Source organism: Peromyscus californicus, unplaced genomic scaffold (genome assembly GCF_007827085.1).
Source record: "Peromyscus californicus insignis strain IS unplaced genomic scaffold, ASM782708v3 Scaffold_15__1_contigs__length_86483966, whole genome shotgun sequence".
Lineage (NCBI taxonomy): Eukaryota > Metazoa > Chordata > Mammalia > Rodentia > Cricetidae > Peromyscus > Peromyscus californicus.
Genome location: NW_026294447.1, coordinates 36,196,391 through 36,219,325, shown reverse-complemented (window position 1 = coordinate 36,219,325; position 22,935 = coordinate 36,196,391). Strand labels below are relative to the sequence as shown.

The 22,935-nt window shown below is 38.1% G+C and overlaps 1 long non-coding RNA gene across 1 annotated transcript in view; it reads left to right on the top strand.

The window, feature by feature from the left end:
- LOC128110488 (uncharacterized) overlaps nt 1-21,441 on the top strand; it is a 35,905-nt gene extending 14,464 nt beyond the window's left edge. The window contains exon 3 of the long non-coding RNA XR_008218224.1: nt 20,124-21,441. This is a non-coding gene — a long non-coding RNA (uncharacterized LOC128110488). The remainder of the gene's footprint in view (nt 1-20,123) is intronic.
- The last annotated feature ends 1,494 nt before the right edge of the window (nt 21,442-22,935 follow it).

Here is a 22,935-nt window from a genome sequence, read left to right as displayed (position 1 = left end):
GAAAATGTGAATTGAGCCTTGGGTGCCACACGCCCCCCCCCCCAAATTCTGACACTCATAGACATAACTTAATTCCTACTTTATGAAGCTTTCTTTGCAACATCCATGGTAAAGCAAAGCTGGGAGTATTTCTGTAACGAGTGTGCCTCTGGTTGCAGCAGTAGGATGGTTGTATTTATCTAGCGGCCCAATGACTAGGCAACCTGAAACTGGTTAATTTACCTTTTTATCTATCTTGTTTCCTGATACATTACCACAGACTACCTCTTTCTTTGTTAGGGTATTTATACAAATTCTTAATTCTGAAAATATATTTTCATTTGTCACTGAGGATAACAGATGGTTTAGTGAAATGCTGTCTCAAATGTATCTTCTTCAATCTTGAGTCAATGCAACCATCTTCAAGTAAATACAGAACCAAGAGTGGAAACGGTTCTATCATCAACTCGGTCAGGAGATGCTGTTTCTTTGATAATCCTGGTCAGGCCGATGAAAGCTTTCTCAAATTCATAATATTTGGCCTTTAAACATTTCACTTAACATCATGGCTACCTGACATTCTGTTAAACCAGTAATAACCAGTGTGTGTATATATTTGTATAAGGAATGGAGTTATATGATTATTTCTGCTTCATTGCTGTTAATCTTTCAAGTTATTTAATATTTTACATTTCATATCATGTATATACAGCTCTCTCATGATCAAAGTCAAATATTTTCAGATTTCTTAGGTTTATGACCCAAAAGAAAACTTCTGTGAAAAATAATACAAGGTATATAAAGTTACCATTAGTATATGAAAATGACCTATTTTGTCTTTCTTATATTATCCCTTTGGTTTGATTGAAATATGGTAATAAAATATTAAATGTAATGTTGTGCAAGCATACTGTTACCTGTGTATTATGTCTGTGTTATTAAGGTTATGTAAAGTTGAATTATAAAGAAATTTAAAGTAAGATGATATACTCACAGTCTTTTCAGGCTACCAAAAAAGAGAACCATGCTATGTACTAGGATGTCTTTTTGGACATTTTTAAGTAACTACATTGGTTGGATTGCATCTAGAACACCTTTAATTGTTAACTTTCTACAATCACCTAGGATAAGAATCTCAGTGAGGGATTCTCTATATCAGGTTGCTTGTAGGTGATGGTTTTAAGCCTGTAGGTGATGGTCTTAAGCCAATTGGTGAAGAGAGACTCGGCCCTCTATGGGAGTCATCATTCTCTAGTCAAGGGACCCAGAACTGCATTAAACGGAGAAATCCAGCTGAGCATAAGCAAGCAAGTGAATATGAATGTTTCTTTCTTCTCACGTGTGGATGTGATGTGTGTATCGGCTTTATGCTCCTGCCACTTTGACACCACTGCTATGATAGACTATGACCTGGAACTATAAGCTGAAATAACCCCCTTTTTCCTCTTAAATGGCTTTTTGTCAGGATATTTTATCACAGCAACAGAAATGAAACTTAGACAATCACAGAACCCACAATGTCCTGAGGTAGAAGAATTGCTTCATTTCACTGCCTCTGTCGAAGGTTGTAGGTTATAATTCAGTTCCACTTTGCTACTGTACCATTGAACTTCTTTTTTTTTTTACACAAACATTTCAAATGCATTAATAAAAAAACAAAGGATGTGAAATTGATTCTGACAAAGGAATATAAGAGTGAAAGTAAAATAACAAGAGCCAAACTCTCTGGCAGTAAGTGGGGCACTGAGTCCTTCATTGAACTTCTATTGTACAGAGACTGGAAACCTAACCGTCACCCTTCTTGGGATATTTGGTTATGAGAGTTTTGTATACAATGACTAGCTGATTGAATGCAGTTATTTGTGATTTAGAATCAGAAGAAATAAGTGGAGCGAGGGGTACTAAGCATCAGCTCACATCAGGTGTTTCCTGGTAGAAGAGAATTTGCAGCTTTAGCCACTCTGAGCTACTGAAAGCATCAAGGAGTATCTGGAACTAGTAGCTTCCAGACTCAGGCGTATGGAACAGGGGAGAGAGAACCTCCTAGAGCCTCATCACCATTTTCAGCTTCTGTTCTCTCTGAATTTTATGCATTCACCTTGGTATGTAGTGAAGATTTTCATTACTAGGGGCGTTCAAGTGTATTTGGAATGATCGTTGGTATCATTGTCATGGAAAGAGTCACAGGTGTGTGTAGCATGAGGCGAATGTTATGAGTTGGTTTCTGAAGTCATCTCTAATGCTGAAACTCCTGAAAAAATGCTTTGGATGAGTTTCATCACAGGTCAGTGACAGTTCACTGAAAAGCTTGCTGTAATATGATTTGTGGGTTGGGTTTAAGTACCAAGTCTTGTAATGAAAACAAAAGCTTCAGTGTGTGAAGACCTACTTTCCATGTCCCAGCACAGTAAAAACAAAAACACAGCAACAGTGAAACCAGCAGTCTTCAGAGCAAACATGTTTGAAAATCCCATATTCAGTTTTTTTCCTTTGTCCTTTAATTATTTTTCCATTATTTCTATGTGCTTAAAGAAACACAGGCATCTTCAACTACATGTTCTACATACAGGTTTGATAAACAAGGTTGATATTTGACTCTACATATTAAGAGGCTTTGTAACTACCTCTTAATAAAAATTTCATATAGACTATAGACAATAAATATGCATGTCTCAACACATGCATGTGTATAAATGGTAAGTGGCAACATTAATGTAGTATTTACCATCCTAGTCTTTTACATGCCTGTTGGTTTCGACTCTTAATAAGTTACAATCCTTTTTTTTTAATTAGATGGCATTCTACTAAGCTGCTGTGTTGAATTTAAAAAATCCAATGATTCTTTTGTAAATCAATGGGTTTTCACTTAGCTTGTAGTCATTGAATTTTTGTGATTTATTATTTAGCACAATGTTAATTTCCATTTAAAACCATTTCCTAAAGCAACTTGCCTGAACTGTAGTTTCTGAGATCACAAGATTTATTTGTTGATTGACTACTGCAGTCGATTTTTCTAGTAGCTGATAGAATGTCACATGTAGATACAAGTTGATAAATGCAAAAGTTCTTTATGAACTGCATCTGATGTACAAGATTGATATGTGTAAGATATGTAAGCTCTTAACGTTTTACCTATCAAAATACAAGTGAAACATTAGGAGTGAACAAATTGCAGCATTTCCTATAATGTCATGGTTTATATATGACTATCAACCTCAACAGCAATCCAACCTTATGCTAAAATAGCTGACACATCTGGAATTATAAGAAAATACAAACAGGATATATATATTTCAAATGAAAGAAGCAGTATAATTATTCCTGAATGATGGAAATGTCTTTCTAGATGAATACATTTGAGAAAATAAAGGAGAAAATTATTAGAACAAATGGACCAGGCAAATGAAATTACTGTATACTGTTGAATAAAAGGGTGCTTGTGTGACCACTTACTTAGTACATGGAGCCACAATGAAAGAAGCAATATGGTTTTTTGATATATTTTCTTCTCAGGACCTTCCCTGAGTTCAATTTTCCTTGATGAATGAAAATGGGTGATGGTCAAGTAAGAAGTCACAGTTGGTGGGGGCTGTTGTACGGCTGTGGATTGGTGGACTGGGGGAGATGGTAGAGAGAATAGGGTTAAGTGTAGAAAGAAACAGGGTGAAAGAAGTGAAAAGTGCCTCAGATGGCGTTCCAGATAAGGAGATCCAGAGATCCTGGTGGGCACATCAGGAAGTCTGTTTTATTTTTAGAATCTCAAATATACATTATTTATTTATTTTCCCATTAATTCTTTGGCAATTAAAGGTTTGTGTGGGATTCTGCATAGAGCTGTTTCCTAGTATAGTAATAATATCTACTACAATCCTTAACTTCTATCACATAGCAAGCTCTCACTCCTGACCCTCAAATCTTTACCTCCAGCCAGGAGGAACTTTACGTTGTTTATACACTTATCTAAATAAGAGCACCAGGAAACTGCAAATGTTAATATTTTCAGTTATATATGTGATACAAAATAATTGTTAATAGTATTATGTAGTAATTACTGGGAGTCTGGTTTTAATCCCCACATGAGGATGTGAAAGGAGGTGCCCAGGTAGGGAATGCAGCTGCATGAGAACACAGCTGGAAAGGAGTCCCTGGCTGAATCCTTGCCAGCAACTCCTTCAGGGAACCTGGTTCTTTATGCTGTGTTTCCAAGCTCTCCTCACTCCGTTTAGCAAACCTGCCCAAATTAATTTGTCTTTCTTAATGGGGAAGATGGTACAGGGCAAGGAAGTCACTTTTGCAGTGGTGTCGATGACTGCAGATTCACAGTTGAGAAGGAGGGACAAGAAAGGTTTCTGTGACCCTCCCCACTGAAGAAAGAGCCTAGACAGAGAGTCCCCAAATTAACTCTTACACATTGTGATAAGGACAGTGAAGTCAAGCTTTCCATAAAGAATGGCTTCTGGCAGGGGTGCAGGTGGGTTTTCTTTAAAGGACTGGCCACTGAGAGTCTGACCATGCTCCAGTGAGTACATGGGCAACACAAATTGGACCTAATTCTTCTTCTTTTTTTGTGGGAGGATCACAAGTGTGGGGGGCAGACCTGGGAGGACTGGAAAGTGAATATGATCAGTGTACATGATGTGAAATTTCCAAATAATCAATAAAAACATTATATTAGAAAAAAAAAAGAACGAATCAGGTTTTGTTCCCAAACCAGGTGTCTCTGACATGAGTTAAACAAAGTGGTTTTGTTTTTTGTTTTTTTTTTAAATAAACAAGACACATACTTGTGTCTGTGTTGTTAGAAATTTTGTTTTGTTTTGTTTTTTGTTTTTTGTTTTTGAGACAGGGTTTCTTTGTGTAGCTTTGCGCCTTTCCTGGAACTCACTTGGTAGTCCAGGCTGGCCTGAAACTCACAGAGATCTGCCTGGCTCTGCCTCCCGAGTGCTGGGATTAAAGGCGTGTGCCACCACCGCCCGGCTGTTAGAAATTTTGAAAAGCTATTTTTATGGTCACTACTTGAGTAAGTATCTACAATTTAGCCCAGAATATATAATACCTACATAATGTCCTGCAGGACATATGATAGGAATTAGGACACAGTAGGAAGTCACAACATTCTGGGTGTGAAGGTGTCTAACACTGCAAAACTAGTGACTTTTCTGAAATTTAATCTGATTTCAATAAAATCACAATGAATAAATTAGAAATACAATGGATGAATTAAAATTTTCTCTTGAAGAATACAGTTTGAATAAAGTTCCCTGTTACTTTTAAGTTGCAAAATGTGTTTAATAGAAGTATAGTTTTGATATTTTTCAAGTTTTTTATTTTAATTTTGGTGAGAAATAGGGGAAATTCAAAGGATAAACCATCTTGAAAAAGAAATTAAAGAACTGAAAAATATGGGGAGGGGAAGAAGCAGAGATTAGGAGTACAATACTTATCCTTGAAAATGTGGGAAGTAAAGCATTTTCACCATTGAGGGCTGAGAGTAATGTTTATCAGATTTAATGCTCCTGAACATTGTTTTGTAGAGAAGACACCCTTATCATTTGTTCTCAGTATGATTAGCTTTGTCAAGAAATCATGCAATGGAACATAAATATAGCTTTAAAATTAAATTGAATTTATACATTTTGTATTTTTATTTTGTACTGTTCAGTTCTAAAATGTGGGTAACACCAAAACACATACTTGTGTCCTGAATGTGAGAAATCTATTTCATTTTTCATTATTTACTAAAATCATATTTTGTTATGACATAAGCATTTATGCATGGACATCAGAATGATATACATGTACATGAGGATGAAATTACAACATTATGATTACATTATTAAAGAATTTTCAAGGCCTTCCTTCTCAATACATAGATTTCTGGTTTTAGTCAAAATGAGATAATATACTGTTAACCTTCTTCTGAAACCTAATCTTCAAGTAGTGATTTTTATCTCTCCTTGATAAAATTTTGAGAATATTTTAATAGATGATACCTAATTAACAACCACAAATTGCATCAAGAAGTCATGTCACACAGGTCTTCTCTAATCTAGCATGGTCCTGTTTTATTTTTAAAATATAAATTTATATATAATATATACATAATTACATATATTATATATACATATATTACTGTAGCAATAGGAAGAAATAAGAACATTTAAAAGGAGCAAGGAAAGCTAGTGAGTGGGAGTTTCTGTCTAAAACATAGTGTCCTGAGCTTCCCCTCTACAGGGAGAGCACATGAACAGGTGCCTCAACTGTACAACAATCAGGTATTTAAACTGATTTAACATCTTAAACTTGTAAATTATTTGGACTTTTCCAACCAAGGATATTTGATTTGGTCTTTTGATACCAATACTAATGTTATCAGAGACTGTTTTATAAACAGGTATTAATACATATGAGATAACCACCTAGGACTAACATGTAAGCACATGATTTGATTATACTGAATTTACTCTGAGAGAGTGCATTTCATTATTTAGAGATAATGTGGATTATATTATGATTAAAGAACTTAAAACATTAAGGTTCTGTTTCACATACCTTAAACAGATTTTAAGGAATATTTATATCATGAGGTTTGCAGGCAAATGGATGGAACTAGAAAAAATCATCCTGAGTGAGATAACCCAGACTCAGAAAGACAAACGGTATGTACTCACTCATAAGTGGATACTAGATGTAAAGCAAAGGATAACCAGACTGCAACTCGCAACTCCAGGGAGGTTACCTAGTAAAGAGGACCCTAAGAAAGACACAGGGATAGCCCAACGACAGAGAAATGGATGAGATCTACATGAGCAAATTGGGGGTGAGGGTGGGGTAATGGAGGGCAAGGGTTGGGGGAAAGAGAGCTTAGGGGAGCAGGAGGTCTCAGCTGGATCAGGAGCAGAGTGGGAGAATGGGGAGGGAGATACCATGATGAATGAAGACCCCATGGGAATAGGAAGAAGCAGAGTGCTAGAGAGGTCCCCAGAAATCCACAAAGATACCTCCACTGTAGACTACTGGCAATGGTCGAGAGAGTGCCTGAGATGACCTGCTCTGGTGATCGGATGGCCGAACACCCTGACTGTCATGATAGAACTCTCATCCAGTGTCTGATGGGAGGGGATGCAGAGATCCACAGCCGAGCCCCAGGTGGAGCTCCCAGAGTCCAATGGTGGGAGAGAGGAGGGATTGTATGAGCGAGAAATATTGAGACCATGATTGGAAAAAGCACAGGGACAAATAGCCAAACTAGTGGAAATGCATGAACTGTGAACCAATGGCTTAGGAGCCTCCATGGAACTGGATCAGGCCCTCTGCATAAGTGAGAAAGTTGATTAGCTTAAACTATTTGGGAGGCCTCCAGGCAGTGGAGCCTGGACCTGTCCTTGGTGCGTGGGCTGGCTCTTTGGATCCTGGGGCCTATGCTGGGACACTTTGCTCAGGCTTGGTGCAGGGAGGAGGGGACTGGACCTGCCTTGGCTGAGTCTACCAGGCTGGGCTGACTCCCCAGGGGAGACCTTGCCTTGTGTGAATGCTTTGATGTTCCAAGGAGCCTTAACACCCGTGGTCTTGTCTCATATAGCAGCTTACTTACTTGTAAAATGGCCTGGCACCTCAGTGTTAAAATGAGTAAATGGTTTCATTCCCAGTATCTGGTTGCCATTAGCATCTTGTTCTTGGAAAAATTGGATGAAACGAAATAAGATAATTTTTTCCTAAGAAGCATTGCAAGACCTTTCCCGGGTTCTAACAGTTTTGATATCTATTTTCACTGGAAGGATAAAATGGAAGTCAGCTACTAGATGCTAGCTTGAAAGTCTAGGTTAACATTACCTGCAGGCTATGAGGTCCTGTTTTCACAGAAATGAAATTGGGATTGTGGAAATGGGAGACAAACTTTAAAGCTGAGGTGATCTGTCACTAGCGAAAAAAAAGGTGGAGATGTTTTTCAAATTTGTAGAGGGAGGATGATTGAAAACGTTTCAATAACCCTTCCATTATGATCAGAAATTCTGTGAGGGGAAATAAAACTATGACAAATTTTGATTAGAGGAGTACAGGCATATTAGTCTATTCACAATGACATGAAAAGACAGTAATGCCTCATAAAGGGCCAGAAGCATCAAAGCTTTCTGTGTATTGTGTAAAAAGCTTTAATATGCTTACTCTGCAATTTGTGACTTATTCTCTGAGTGATTACAGGAAGGCTGTATTTGAAAATTTGAGTAGAAGTATTTTCATCCCTTCAAGACTGAAGTCAAGCACTGAGTTTATGTAGTTCTCCTATGAGTCCTGGTTTAGGCAGTTTGAAAGCAAAGAACACAATTACAGATAATGTATATAAGGTTTAGTTCTGGAAAGTATACACTCTTCTTATTGTTATATGTATTAGTATTTTGAAATGTGATCTTACTGAAGTTTATGATTAGAAGATCAAATTAGATGCTTACAATTGCCTCTGGAGTTTGGGAAACAAGAACAAAATGTAAACATTAAGCTTTCAGATGCCTAAGCTGAAAGTAGAGAAATGGAGGTGATGATTTCAATGCTGGGGTCTCTGAGGACATATTGTGCTTTCAATCACCGTTATGCTATATAAAATGGATTTTTCATGGTTCTTTTCTGCTTTACTTAATAAGTTTAGAGGAATTAATAGTTCTGTGCTTACCAAAAGTTTTAATATAAAAAAAGAAAACCAACTGGCTTTCTTGAGCAATATATAATGTTTCCCAGTTACTGACTTTGATTGTTGCTATACTCTATTTCCTGACATGTTAACCTTTAGGGGAAAAAAAAGCAGTCATTAAGTCACCAATATGTGGCATTTTATTAGCATTTCTGACTATATAAATCAAGCAAAATTAACTTAGTTAAATTTATATAAAACTGAAAAATAAATTAGCTAGTTCAATTTTCTATATACACTTTGGGCCAATCTTAATTCAGTTAAAATAATTATGGCTCATATTGCATTGTAGCCACAAGTTTTTCCAGTCTCACCTGGCCCCATGGTCCCATGTTTTTCTGGTCCCACATGGCCCTGCAGCTGCTTATAAAATAATCACTCAGAGGCTTAATATTAACTGCAAATTATATGGCCTATGGGTCAGGCTTCTTGCTAGCTAGCCCTTATAACTTAACTCAACCTATTTCTATTAATCTATATGTTGCCACATGGCCATGGCTTTATCAGTCTGCTAGCATCTTGTTGCTTCTTCGGCAGGCTGGCGTATCCTTGACTCCACCCTTTTTCTCTCATCTTCAGTTTGAATGTACTGCCTAACCTTATCCTGCCCTGCCATAGGCCAATGCAGCTTTATTTATCAACCAATGTGTTTTATTGGGGTGATTTACAGGACTATGGGTGAGAGGTTACTTACAGGAACAGAAGTGACTCAAAGAGAGCTGCATTATCAAAGATCACTCTAGCATTTGTTACTGTTCTTCAAACCTGGAAACAGCCTTAAAGGCAGCTGAACAAGTTGAAGCTCATGAAAGCTGGAAACAGCCAGGTAGCTCAACAGGCTGAACATCTTTTTTCAGATAATTCATTTTCTCTGAGCCATAGCCACATGATTTTTTGACAAAGAAGTCAAAAAATACATACTAGACACAAGACAGAATCTTCCTCAAATCCTACTAGTAAGAAGAATGAAACTAGATCCTTATCTTATAGTTAGCACAAAACTCAACTCCAAATTAATTAAATGCTTCAGCATATAAAAAAAAACAGCACAAGGAACGATCTACCCCCTTTTGATTTGTTGCCCAATGAGGTGTCATAAACCAAGTATTACAGGCTATTGACAACAATTTTCATTACTCTACAGGACTTGATAGTAAGACCCTATTGTGAAAGACAGCACCTACTTGAGGCACAGAACATGGAGAAGTCAAACTAGTACCCATCTTGAAGCTTCATCTCTACTGGCTAGCTTTCATGATGCTAGATGATGCTATGCACACAATGGAAGAGAAAAGTAGTCAGTCTCATCCAGTTGTGAACCATGATGTGAGCTACAACAAGCAATTGCCTGATAAGATATGTTCACTGGTATAATAGAGGCATGAATGTTATGGTGGTAACCAACCACTTTCTGATTGGGTAGAAGGTATGCTCAACTTGGAACTGATAAGGGACCAAGAGTCTGTGGGCTAGATAGGTCTAAATCTTATGGGAGAATTCAATTCTGTTATTCTACTAAATTGACATAGTTTTAAAATAATTTTTAATGTGTTACTGCATGTCCATACATCAGAAAAATCTCTTAACCCTTATCATTGAATCTTCTTCTTACAATAGATGACAATTAACACTGAGACCCTCAACTGGTCAATGTGCAGAGAAGATGAGATTGTAGAATGCTAAAACATAAGTGGGATACACATATCATCCTCTTCTCCCCAAGCATCAGGAACCATTATGAAAGAGGGATGTGAAGGTTAAAAGAGCACAAAGTGGTAGATAACATCAAGGAATCATTGTTTTCCAGAAACAACAGGACAGTTGTATATATGAACTCACAACAATTGTGATAGCATGAACAAGACCTATACAATTCATACCAGTCAAAATCCTAGTATAGAGGGGGGAAAGGTGGGCATAAAACCTCACCACAGCTAAGGAGCCATTGGCATTTGACAACCACCCGAAGTGGGAGAGTCAGTTTCCTTTAAATGATGTAAATCTTGGTAGGTTGACCACAAAAAGACTAATTGGATATTACAAACTGGAACCAATGGGAAAGAAGAAGAGGAAGAAGAAGGAAGAGAATGAAGAGGAGGAGGAGGTTGCAGCTCAAAGTTAGGTTATGGTGGAAAGGATGTCTATGGGATGAGTTGAAGAGGGGTTAAATATGCTCAAAGTATATTGTGTGAAATTCTCAAAGAATTAATAGGAATAGTGTTAAAAATTTGACAAGTGAGAAAAAGATCCAAGATCCAAGAGGATAAATGGAAATAAAACTTGGGGTGAAGCTATTTTATTGTAATTTTTATATGACTCTTACTATAGTAAAGGAAGTCTTGAATGAACACACACCCAGAGAACCATGTATTAATTTCTCAATATCAAACAAGGTGAAGTCTTTACCCTAAAGACTTTATTTTTGGGGGGAATTGTAATTTAATTATAAGATTTCTCCCTCCCTTTTCCTTGCTCTAAACCCTTCCATATATCCCTCCTCACTCTCTTCAAAGTTATGGCCTCCTTTTTTTCTTAGCTGATTGTTATTGTACACACACATACACATTTCTAAATATAACTTGTTTAGTCTATATAATGCTACCTATATGCATGTTTTCAGGGCTCACCTTTGACACTGAACAACCAATTAATATGTTCATCCCTGGGAAAGACCACCTTTCCCACTCCCAAATTTCTTCAGTGAACTATAGTTCTTTGTGTAAGGTTAAAGATGGGACCTGGTTTCCACTCCTTCCTCTCAGTGCTGGGACCTGATCTAGCTTCAACCTGTGCAGACCCTGTACATGCTCCCAGTTTCTGTGAGGTCATATGTACATCAGTCCTGTTGTATCTGGAAGACACTGTTTCCTTGGAGCGATCCATCCTTGCTGGCTCTTAGCAATCTTCCTGCCTCCTCTTCCACAGAGTTTCCTGATCCCTGAGGGGAGAGGTTTGATGGAAGCATCCCATTTAGGTATGAGTATTCTAAAGTCTTCCAATCTCTGAACCTTATCCAATTGTGAGTCTCTGTTAGTTCCCATCTGCTATAAGAGGAAGCTTTTCTGATGGTGGTTGAGCAAGACACTGATGGGTGGGTATAGAAGAATGTCTTTATGAGTCATTGTATTGCTATGGTTTCCTTAGAAGAACAACAGTATTTAGTTGTCCTGTAGACTCATGACTTATTTAGTCTCTAATCCTTGTCCAGCTGAGCAGTGACAAGCACGAGTTCTATCCCTGGAGCAGGCATTAATTTTAATCAGAAAATGGTCAGTTACACTCACCATTTTGTGCCACCATTGCACCGACATATCTTGTAGGGAAGTCACCATTGTGGAACTGAGGGTTTGTAGCTGGGTTGGTGGTTACCTTCCTCCTCTAGTGGCACGAGGGAACCTTCCAGTACCATGAACACTAGTCTGTAGGGGTGAAGGCTCTAGTTAGGCACCAGCTTGTGTTGTTTTCTAATGTAGGAAGTAAGCCAAAGTGCAAATGAGAATGGATAGGGCTAAATAATATCATTTCACATTGTGATAAGCCCTAGAATGGAAATACATTAAGTTACAAGATAATTAAATAAAAAATTAAGTTACTGGACTAAGTGATGCACCCCAGGTACGAGTTTCTTTAGGAGGTAGTTTATAAATAAAAATTTGTTCTTGTTCCACTAACTCTTATAACTTATATTAACCTGTTTCTCTTCATTTACATTTTGCTGCAGGGCTTTTTTATCTTTCTCTAATTCTGTATATCTTACTTTCCTGTTTCCTCCATGACTGTCTGTCTGGTGGCTGCCTGGCTTCTGGTCCCAGGAGTGTCCTTCTCTTTCTCTTCTCTTGCTAGTTCTCTCTACCTGCCAGCCCCACCTATCCCTCTAATATCTAGCTATTGGCCATTCTGCTTTTTATTTGACCAGTCAGGTTAGGCAGGCAAAGCAACACATCTTAAATAATTAAGCAAATGGAGCACAAACATATCTTTGTCAGTTAAAGTAATATTGCACAACATAAATACACATCTTTACATAGTTAAAGTAATATTCCACAACAGTTCTGGGGAGTGAGCCCAGAATCTGTGGAAAGAAAACAAAAGACAGGAGGGAACATTCTGAGATTGCAGTGCCCAAACTCCAAAATTAGAATTTTCAAGGTTGTCCTGTGATTATGTTTACCAAACTTTCCCAGTGATGGCTAATGACCTAAAAATTGAATAAAACTGACATCTGTGTATTTTTGTAAGTAGTTATTAGGTGATAATTATTTTTAAATATGATCAAATGTAAATGATCAATGTTTGGGGAAGGTTTACAGGAAGGAATCTATGTGACTTACAGAATAGTTTGGTTTCTGTAATGAGAGAGTGTGGGTAGGAGATGCCAATGTGGAGAAAGGTGCCTTGCTGTAAAAGAGACGTGTGGAGGGTTCTGTATGGACTACATTGTATTCACTGATGATTGTTTTTATTTCATCTCGCCCATTTTATTTATTTTTTAACATTTTGAAACTCAGTGCATGGCCAAGGCTGGTCTTAAACCTGAGGTCCTTATGTTTCAGCCTCCTGTGTACTGAGACTATGAGCATGCACCGTTATGCATACATAACTTTTATGGTTTTGTAATAGTTTTGTTGTTTTATATCTTGGATTTATGATATTGTTTATCACTTTTGTGGGAGTGTTTTTGGTTGTTGTTTTAAGTTTAATACATAACAGTGTTTTCTTCTGCATGTGTGTCTGTGCAACACTTGTGAGCCTGGTGTCCTTGTAGGCCAATTTTTTTTTCATAAGATTATTGGGGCATGAAGGAGAATTAGCATTGAGTCAAAATTATTTAAGTATAAATATTTATTACAATTGGCCAAATGGCTACTGAAAAATTCTAACCACCATTGGAAAGATATTTTACTTTCCTATAAATCTAAAGATTCAGAAAATCTAGTGTGTACAGTCTTTTTGGAAAACAATATTGATATTCATAACTCACAGACACAGAAAAACTCTCAAAAAAAATGACAGTGAATCTAAAAAATGGTTCAGGTTGGTCAGGAGCTGAAACTGAAGGTTATAGACCTACTATAGTTGTCATTAAAATCAGTTCAAATTATTTAAGAATATTATCAATGAGAAAGCAAATATTGTCATGAAAAACCTCTGTATGTTAGGCTGCACATTGCTGTGGGATATCTTTCTGTATGCTATGAGTATTTGGTGCTCTGATTGGTTGAAAAATAAAGCTGTTTGGCCTATGACAAGGCAACTTAGAGGCAGGCAGGAAATCCAGGCAGATAGGAAGAGAAAGGAGAGGAGAGAAAAGACTCTAGCCTGCCGCCCATGGAACAACATGCCAGCAGACTGGTAAGCTACTGCACACATGGTAAAACATAGATTAATAGAAATAGGTTAATTTAAGATATAAGAGCTAGCTAGCAAGAGGCCTGCCAGAGACTATACAGTTTGTAAATAATATAAGCCTCTGTGTGTTTACTTGTGTCTGAGTGGCTGTGGGACCAGGTGGGACACAGAAAAACTTCTGACTGCAGCACATGGTGACACATACCTTTAATCCTAGCACTTGGGAGAACTATGTAGCAGAATTGTGAGCTTAAAGATATCTTGGACTACATTACAAATTGTAGGCCCTGTCTCAAAGAACAAATACACAAGCAAACAAAGAAAACCTTGTAGGGTATCTGCAAGGAGTTTGTAAAGGAACAATTTAAAATGATTATTTTCCTTACAGATTGATTAGAATAAAATGAGCACATTTGACTTGAATCCTGGTGTAGCAAGAGTTTTCCTGCCTGGCCCACAGTCAGGACAAATCTCTCTCACCTGCCAGTCCCACAGCCGCTCAGACCCGACCAAGTAAACACAGAGACTTGTATTAGTTACAAACTGTATGGCTGTGGCAGGCTTCTTGCTAACTTTTCTTACAGCTTAAATTAATCCATTTCTATAAATCTATACCTTGCCACATGGCTCGTGGCTTACTGACATCTTCACAAGCTGTTTGCCATCGTGGCGGCTGGCAGTGTCTCTCTCTCAGCCTTCCACTTTCCAGCTTTTTTCTCCTCCTTGTCCCGCCTATACTTCCTGCCTGGCCACTGGCCAATCAGTGATCTATTTATTGACCAATCAGCAACACATTTGCCATACAGACCATCCCACAGCATCCTGGAAAAAAAATAAGTTAACATAGGACCAATGTAAAAATGACTTAACAAGTGAAATCCTTGTCTTCTGTTTGTGTCTGATCTAAACACTAAATGCCACCGATGGCAACATGCAATCAAAGCATTTAGAAATTTAGAGTTAGTTTATAGAAAAAGAAAAGTATGAATTGCAATACTTTTATGGAAAAGTCTATGAACATATTACAGTTTTAGTAGAATGGGGGTAGAGATGGTCTTACTCGGGACTCACCCAGAGATGAACCAGTGTATACACAAACAATGATGACGACACCAAATGGACATACTAATACAGAATGGGGAAGTTCATGATTCCTTGAGCCTAAAGAAACAAACAAACAAACGAAAAACTACAGGCAACTAAGGAATGCCGAAAAAGGGAGAAAGAGTCTACCCCAGGAAAGAGCTCTCCAGTTGGCTATCCAATACCAAATGGTCAGCCGTGAGATCATATACCCCGAGGCAATAATATGCAGACTGAGCAGTTTGTATTTACACACACATCTATGATTGTGAGTGACAATAATGAAAGCAAAAGAGGTCATGGTAGGGAGCAGTGTGATCACATGATACTTCTTGGAAGTAAAGCACTAATTTAAAGTCTCTTGAAAGTAAGAATCTCTTTACAAAAAAAAAATTTGTCTTTATTTTAGAACTACTGGACTGTATCTGCATAGTTCCCAACAGGGAAAATGGTAGTTAAGTGATAGAAACTGCCAGAGCAATTACTGGTACTGAAAAATAAGCAGCATAAAAAGGACAGAAACCCAATTTTGCAATGGAAAGGCTCCTTAGCAGCTATTCACTCCTAATCAGTTTCGAGTTTATACTGAATAGAATAATAAGCACTATTAGAATAATTCACCATTCACCAAGAATAATAAACCACTTAGAATAACAAGACTAAAATAATAAGCCAGTGTTCAAACCATGAGAAAGAACTGGGGGTAAGAAAGGATGGTTCTTAAAGAAGTTGAGTTTCTTGCTGCTGAGAGCGGCTGAAATTCTGCCATGTGTGGAACTGTGCAGTAACTGCCAGCATCCCATGTTTGCATCTTGCTCAGTATAATCTGTGGATCCTCTAAGAGAGACAGAGGTGTGGGAGAGGGAGAGGAAGAAAGAGGCAGACGGAGGTGGAGAAGGAGGAGGGAAGGGGAGTATTTTTAATTATTAATCTTTATAGATCTATTTTACTTCCCCACTATTTTACCATTTGCTTCTGCTGCTCTTTCAATCTACAGCAGGATTTGTTTCTAACCTCATCTCCCAAGAATCTTCCCAACATCCCTGGCTCAGCTCAGTTGCCATTTTGTTATTTATTCTTCTCAAGCCCACTTCCTCCACACTAAGCCTTTCTTGTCAGAAGTGGGAGATACAGAAACAAAAGCGATTGTTACTTAGTCTAGTGTCAGCGTTTTAATAAGAGTAATATGGACGTCCAAATCTTGAGATTTTCACTTAAAGGAAGACTTTCCCTTCAAAATAAGTAATAATAAGGGTTCTCCTAACAGTAGCGCAACATAGACCATATAAATACAGGAGAGAAGTTTAGATTCTCATTATTATTGCCAGAATTTTTAGAGATGATTATTTTTAGTCATGTGTACATCTTTGTGTGGGTGTGTGCATTGCAGTGGCATGTAGAGGCAAGAAAAAGGTGTTAGATCTTCTGGCGTTGCGATCTGTCAAACTTTGATACTGGGAACTGAACTCTAGTCCTCTGTAAGCGCGGTAGGAAATCTTAACTCTAAAGCAATCTCTCCAAAACCCTGAGACAGTTTTAACTGTCAACTTGACACAATCTAGAATAACCCCGGAAGAGGGAAAGTCTCAGTAATGGATTGGCCTACAGACATGTGTGAGGAGATTGTCTTGATTACATTAGTTGTTGTAAGAGGACCCAGCTCACTGTGGGTTGGTCCTGAACTGTATAAGATTGGAGAAAGCCAGCTGAAGAATAAGCATGCATCCATTCATTGCTCTTTGCACTTGACTGTGGCTGTGATGTGAGCAGCTGTTTTAAGTTCCCGTCACTAAACTTTACCTGCTATGATGGAGTCCAACTCGGAATTGTGAGCTCACACAAACTTTCTCCTATAAGTTGTTTCAGATAGAGGGTTCTAGCCCATCAGTAATAAAACTAGGACATTGCCCAAACCACTGACTCTGTGGATCAATGAGGTTTTCCAGTTTTAGGATAAGTCAATTGACTAATTTGTAATGCTCTTCAGTTCACACACACACACACACAGCCAGACTCTGTGTGTGTGTGTATGTATGTATGTGTGTGTATATATATATTTGAGGATGTTACACTTTTATACATGGGATCTGATAATATCTCCCTTTAAAGGAATTCCCCTAAATAATTTTGACTATAAAAAGCATTAACACTGAGAATGAAACCTTTTGGTGTCTATCACAAGAGTGAACAGACAGTAGCTACCTTCGTTTGGTTTTCAAATACTGTGATGAAACTCATGCTCAAAAAAGCAAGTTGAGGAGGAAAGGATTTATTTGGTTTACGTGTCCAGATTACTGTGTATCACCGATGGAAGTCAAGATTTGGAATTCAAACAGGGCAGGAACCTGGAGGCAGGAGCTGATGTAAAAGCCATAGAGGGCTACTGCTTATTGGCTTGCTCCTATGACTTGCTAAGTCTGCTTTCCTTTAGACCCTAAGACCACTAGCTCTGGAATGGTACCACCCAAAACAGGTTGGGCCCTCCCCCATCAATCACTAATTAAGAAAATTCAAAACAGATGGATTTTTTTGAGACACTTTCCTTTCTTTTTTATTTTTCTTTATTAAGAAATTTTCTACTCACTCCTCATGCTATCCACAGACCCCCCCTCCTCCCTCCTCCCACTCCCCAGCCCTCTTTCCCAAGCCACCTTGCATCCCTACATTTCCCCAAATGGAGGTCTCCCATGGGGAGTCAGCAGAGCCCAGCTCACTGAGCCTAGGCAGGTCCAAGTCCCTTCCCACTGCACCAAGGCTGTGCAAGGTGTCACACCACAGGCACTGGATTCCCAGAAGGCTGCCCATGCACCAGGGACAGATCCTGATCCCCCTGCCTGGGTGCCCCCCAAACAGTTGGAGCCAAACAACCATCTTCCGTGTCCAGAGGGCCTAGTCCAGTCCCATGGGGGCTCCATAGCCACCAATTCACAGTTCATGGGTTTCCACTAGCGTGGCCGGTCATCTCTGCACATCATCCCATCATGATCTTGACGTCCCTCGTCTGCAGTATCTCTCCTCTCTCTCCTCAATTGGATTCCCGGAACTCAGCCATGAATCTCTGTATCTGCCTCCATCTGTCACTGGACAAAGGTTCTATGATGACAGCTAGGTTATTTGCTAGGCTGGTCACTAGAGTAGACTGGTCCAGGCACCCTCTGGACCACTGCCAGCAGACCAAGGTGTGGTCAACCTTGTGGATTCCTGAGAGCCTCCCCAGCACCCTGCCTCTTCCTATTCCCATGATGTCCTCAGCTATCATGGTATTTTCCTCCCTGCCCTCCCACTCTGTCCCTGTTCCAGCTTGACCCTCCTGTTTCCCTATGTTCTCATCCCCCACTAGGACACTTTTCTTAACTGAAGTTCCCTCCTCTCAGATGACATTAGCTTATTTCAAGCGGACAAAGAGGCAAAACATATTTACAGGATCACTTGATCTCAGGGTGCAACTCTGGTAGCAAAGGCAAGCAGTTTCTTTGGTTAACTTAATTAATTAGTGAGCACCAATGTCTGCTCAGTTTAACCCAAATACTACACTGATAAATAGTGAAAGAAAATCCTTTACATGTTTTAAATTTGGAAATATTTCTTATACTCAAAACCATTTCAAGGACTGGCAAGGTGATTCAGTGGTTGAAGAAGCTTGTGGCCAAGCCTTATGGCCATGAGTTCAATACCCAGGATCCACATGGTGTAAAGAGAGAGCCAACTCCTGCAAATTGTTATCTGATCCCCACATGCACACTTCAGCAAGTTACATCCATTTGTTTGTTTTTTTGAGGTCCTTTTCCACCTCTTTTCTTGGTTCCTGGCAATTTCATGTATAAATATGCCAGGAAAAATGTGTTTTCAGTGATGCTGTAGCCAGTATCTGGTTCCACTGCTGATAGGGATGGAAATGTTTTGGTGAAATGTGCAATTAGGTATCAAATAAAAATAACACCATGGGATAAATGTATCATATATGATAATAAAAAGAAACAGTTATGCTTTTATTGAAAGTATGGCAAGCTCCAATTTGATCTCTACAAAGTATTTGTTGTTTTTGTTAAATTCATTGGCCAACCCCCTTAGCTATGTCCTCATAAAGCTCTGCTCATAGCCAAGTTAAAAAAAAAAATCTGCCACTATGTTCTTATTGTCTGAATCTTGATTGGACCAGATAAATCAGTTTTAGTATGAAAAACTTTGCCCTGGATTAAGTTTATCCTTATTGTTTTTAGATTCCTAATTAGTGCATTTCTTTCTGTGTGCGTGCATGAGTGTATGTTTATGCATGTGTTCAGGTGTGTGTATGTGTATGCTTGTGTGCATGTGTATGCATGTGGAGGCCAGGAGACAGCCTTAACGATTGTTCCTTAGGTGCTTCCACCATAGTTTTTGACACCAGGGCTCTGTCTGTCCCAGAGTGTGTTCAGTAAACTAGACTAGTGAGCTTCAGAGATGCCCATGTCTCCTCCTCAGTCTTGAGATTGCAAGACCTTGACACCAGCTTAGTTTTTCAGTATGGATTCCGGGGAACAAACTCAGGTTTGCTTACAAGGGAAGTAACTTAACAATGGAACCATCTCCTTCCCAGCCTGCAATTCCTAAGTAGTACCTTCCATTACAACTTGATAATTCAAAGATAAGTTGAATCTTTCTGAGCTGTTGAATTCTCAGGAAGATATTGAACTTGACCTAGACAGATCTGTAAGAACTAGACAAAAGGAAAAGATGGGAAATCTCACAAAGATAAATTATATATTTTACAAATATGAATAATATAGTGTTATATCACATTAAGTATGGACATGATGAATTTTGTGATTCAGAGTGGTGGATGAGATGCATACAACTGAGAATGATTGCATGTGTCAAGATATAGACTTCAATAAAGAATATATAAACAACTTTAGGGAATTAATTATGAACTTGCAATTATGGCATTTTTGTTAGCTGCTGTTTTGTAACCTAATAGGAATAAAAGGTTAAAAATAATATTTGTACGTGCCTCAATGGTTTTATAGTATTTAATTCATTCTTACAGTTCTTCAGTAAGATCCTGCATTGAGTCCTGCTTTCCAATGGAGGAGGTATGCCAGCGTCAGCCATAAGTGGAAGAGCCCTGTGCTGCTGAAGCCAACAGATGCACATGGCCAGGAGATGTAACTTGGTATCCTGGGATGAGGAGAGGCTTTTTGAGGAAGTTTCGCATGTTTTCAAGCCTAAGGATTGATGTACTTCTTATTTCTTATCCAATTATCTGTATGGGGTTTTATGTCACAGTGAACATTTAGTTCCTCTCAACAGTATCTACTCCCCTCTTTATAAATATTTTAAACTCCTCAATAAAACCAAAAGCACAAGTCTTCAAGACTATATTATTCATCCAAATAAATATAGGGCTAGAGTTGTCTTTACAGTCTAGATTCTTGGCTTGAGCTTGTAAAGTGAATTTTCAGTGTCTCTTAGAGAATACCCCTTCAATGCTGTTCATTCCCACAGAATGAGCAATATCTTGCTGAGTTTTTGTATTAAAAAAAGAAATGTTGCTTTTTTGTCCTCTCTCCCTAGGAGGATTACTAAATGACAGAGCAGTCCATTCTTCTCTTCTAGAGTTAATTGCATTTTAATGAAGAACACACCATGTTGTGTTCAACTGACTGACAAACACTCCTTGATGACTCAGAAGCAAGCTAAGAAGGAAGCTATAGCACTTTCTTATTTACCCTAAACCATACTCTATTGTCAATTAAGCATGGCATAAAAGGGGAATGCTCAGGTTTTTTTTTTTTTTTTCAAATTAGCAACCAATGATTAGAAGATGTACTAATTGAGGTTAGCAATGATGACTCTGATTTTCCAACCTGGACACTAGCTGGAATCACAGTTTGCATCATGGGTAACACTGCAGTAACAGAAGTGTACCAGCTGAAGACAAGTTTTGAATAGTACATGATCTCATATGGGCAGAGGAAATTATTTTGTTACCACAGTTATTAATGCACATAATGGAGGAAATTTGAGGAGAAAATTTTGTCCACAGCAAAGATGATTAGTTAAAGATTCAAATGAGAAAGTATTATATAAATACGGGAAGGAGGAAACAAGTATGCTGAGTGGCTAACACACTTGTTCTTAAACTAGCAAGAGATCAACCAGAGTGGGAGTCATGGAAGAGAGGTTCCCTGGTAGGAACTGTAGTCTCGAAGGGTGGCAGTGGTTGACTACATGATGCTAAAGCTGGGAAGAAATGTTCATATTTCTTCTCTGGTGCTCTCAAATCTTCTACAGATGCCTGTATATGTTTTCGCAGGCTATAATAAAGCTCAGTTGACAAAAGAGGCAAAAAGAGTTTGTCTTGTCATAAAATGCATTACTGGAACAGGAAGATGGAAGGTGGTGATCACCTAGAGATGTACTGTGTGATGGGTTAGATCTCATCTTGATTAGGCAATAGAGTGCCCAGGTACTTGGTTAAATTTTTTTTCTAGGTGTGTCTGCAGTGATGTTTCTGGAACAGATTAGTATTTGAAGCACTAAAATAAATAAATCAAATTTTGTTAGATAATGTGAGTTAACATTAATCAATATGTTGAAGGTCTTACGTTTTTCTCTTGCCCTTTCCTCTGTCTCTCTTCTCAGATAAACCTAACCAATACAGGCTAGCACAACAGTAAGAGGAGTCCTTGGGGGTTTTAATGGTTAATGGAGAAAAGGCAGAGCCTAGAATGATTGAGTGACTGAAGCTAGCCTAGTAGAGGCAGATTTTGTGACTATATAAGAAAGGGCTGGTGATAAGAAAAAGCTAACATTTTTGTTAGCTTTTCTTGTCTGTGTGTATATGTTAAATTGTCTGAATAACCTAAAAGTCCCATAACTTTTCATGTGATATTTGAGCTGGCTATGGGTTCCACTTAGAAATGCAGTCTGTGATCATCAAAAGCAAGCATTTTCCACCTCTAAGAAAGAAAATTCTTTCCAAAGGAATCCAGCAACCATTACTAGTTACATGACAGGCAGCTCTTAAGAGTCTACAGTCATGAGTAATATACCCTTAGAAATGCTCTTAGAATGCATAGTATAGTTATTGAGGCTTTACCTTAGAATCTGTACCCTAAAATGTTATTACATCTCTCTTAATGGAGGCTATGTCTGAAATGCAAGATGTGTTTATCACATTTTTATGAATAATTCAGTACCTTCTCTTCTACATTTACAAACTTGCACACTTTGGAACCTATTATGAACAGAATGATAACTGAAAAAAAGAATATTTGGAATTCCTGAGCCAAATTACTGGTAGACAACCCGTTAACCTTACTTGAATACTAGCTATTTTTAGGAAACTTTTCTTCAATCTTTTAGTAATTTTTATAAATTGCTGGAAGAATAGGCAAGATATCAAATTGTGATCTTGCTCTTCAAACATATTTGCCGCAATTTATGCAACTCATTTTTACAAGATAAAAATATTCAAAATTAAGAAATTCTATATATAGTAAGGCTGATGTATTCCTAGTGCAGCTCGAAGTGTTTCAAACACTTAAAAATATCTAGTGCCCTGCAGTGTTATCACCTATAAATAGATGATAATCAATCCTTCCAGCATTTCTGTATTTGAGGCATAAAATTTGTAGTTTACTCATTCATTAACCTCTGTTACCACATTTTAAGATCTGTTCCAATTGTATGCTTAAAATTAATGAGCTAATTAATTGAGGTTTTGTAAAATATCTTAATAGGTCTGAAATTAAGGCATCTCTGTTAGCTGTTGACCATAATTTTGTGTACCAAATGCTTAGTATCTAGTATTAAGGAAGAAGATTACTATAACATCATGAATTGATAAAGTCAAT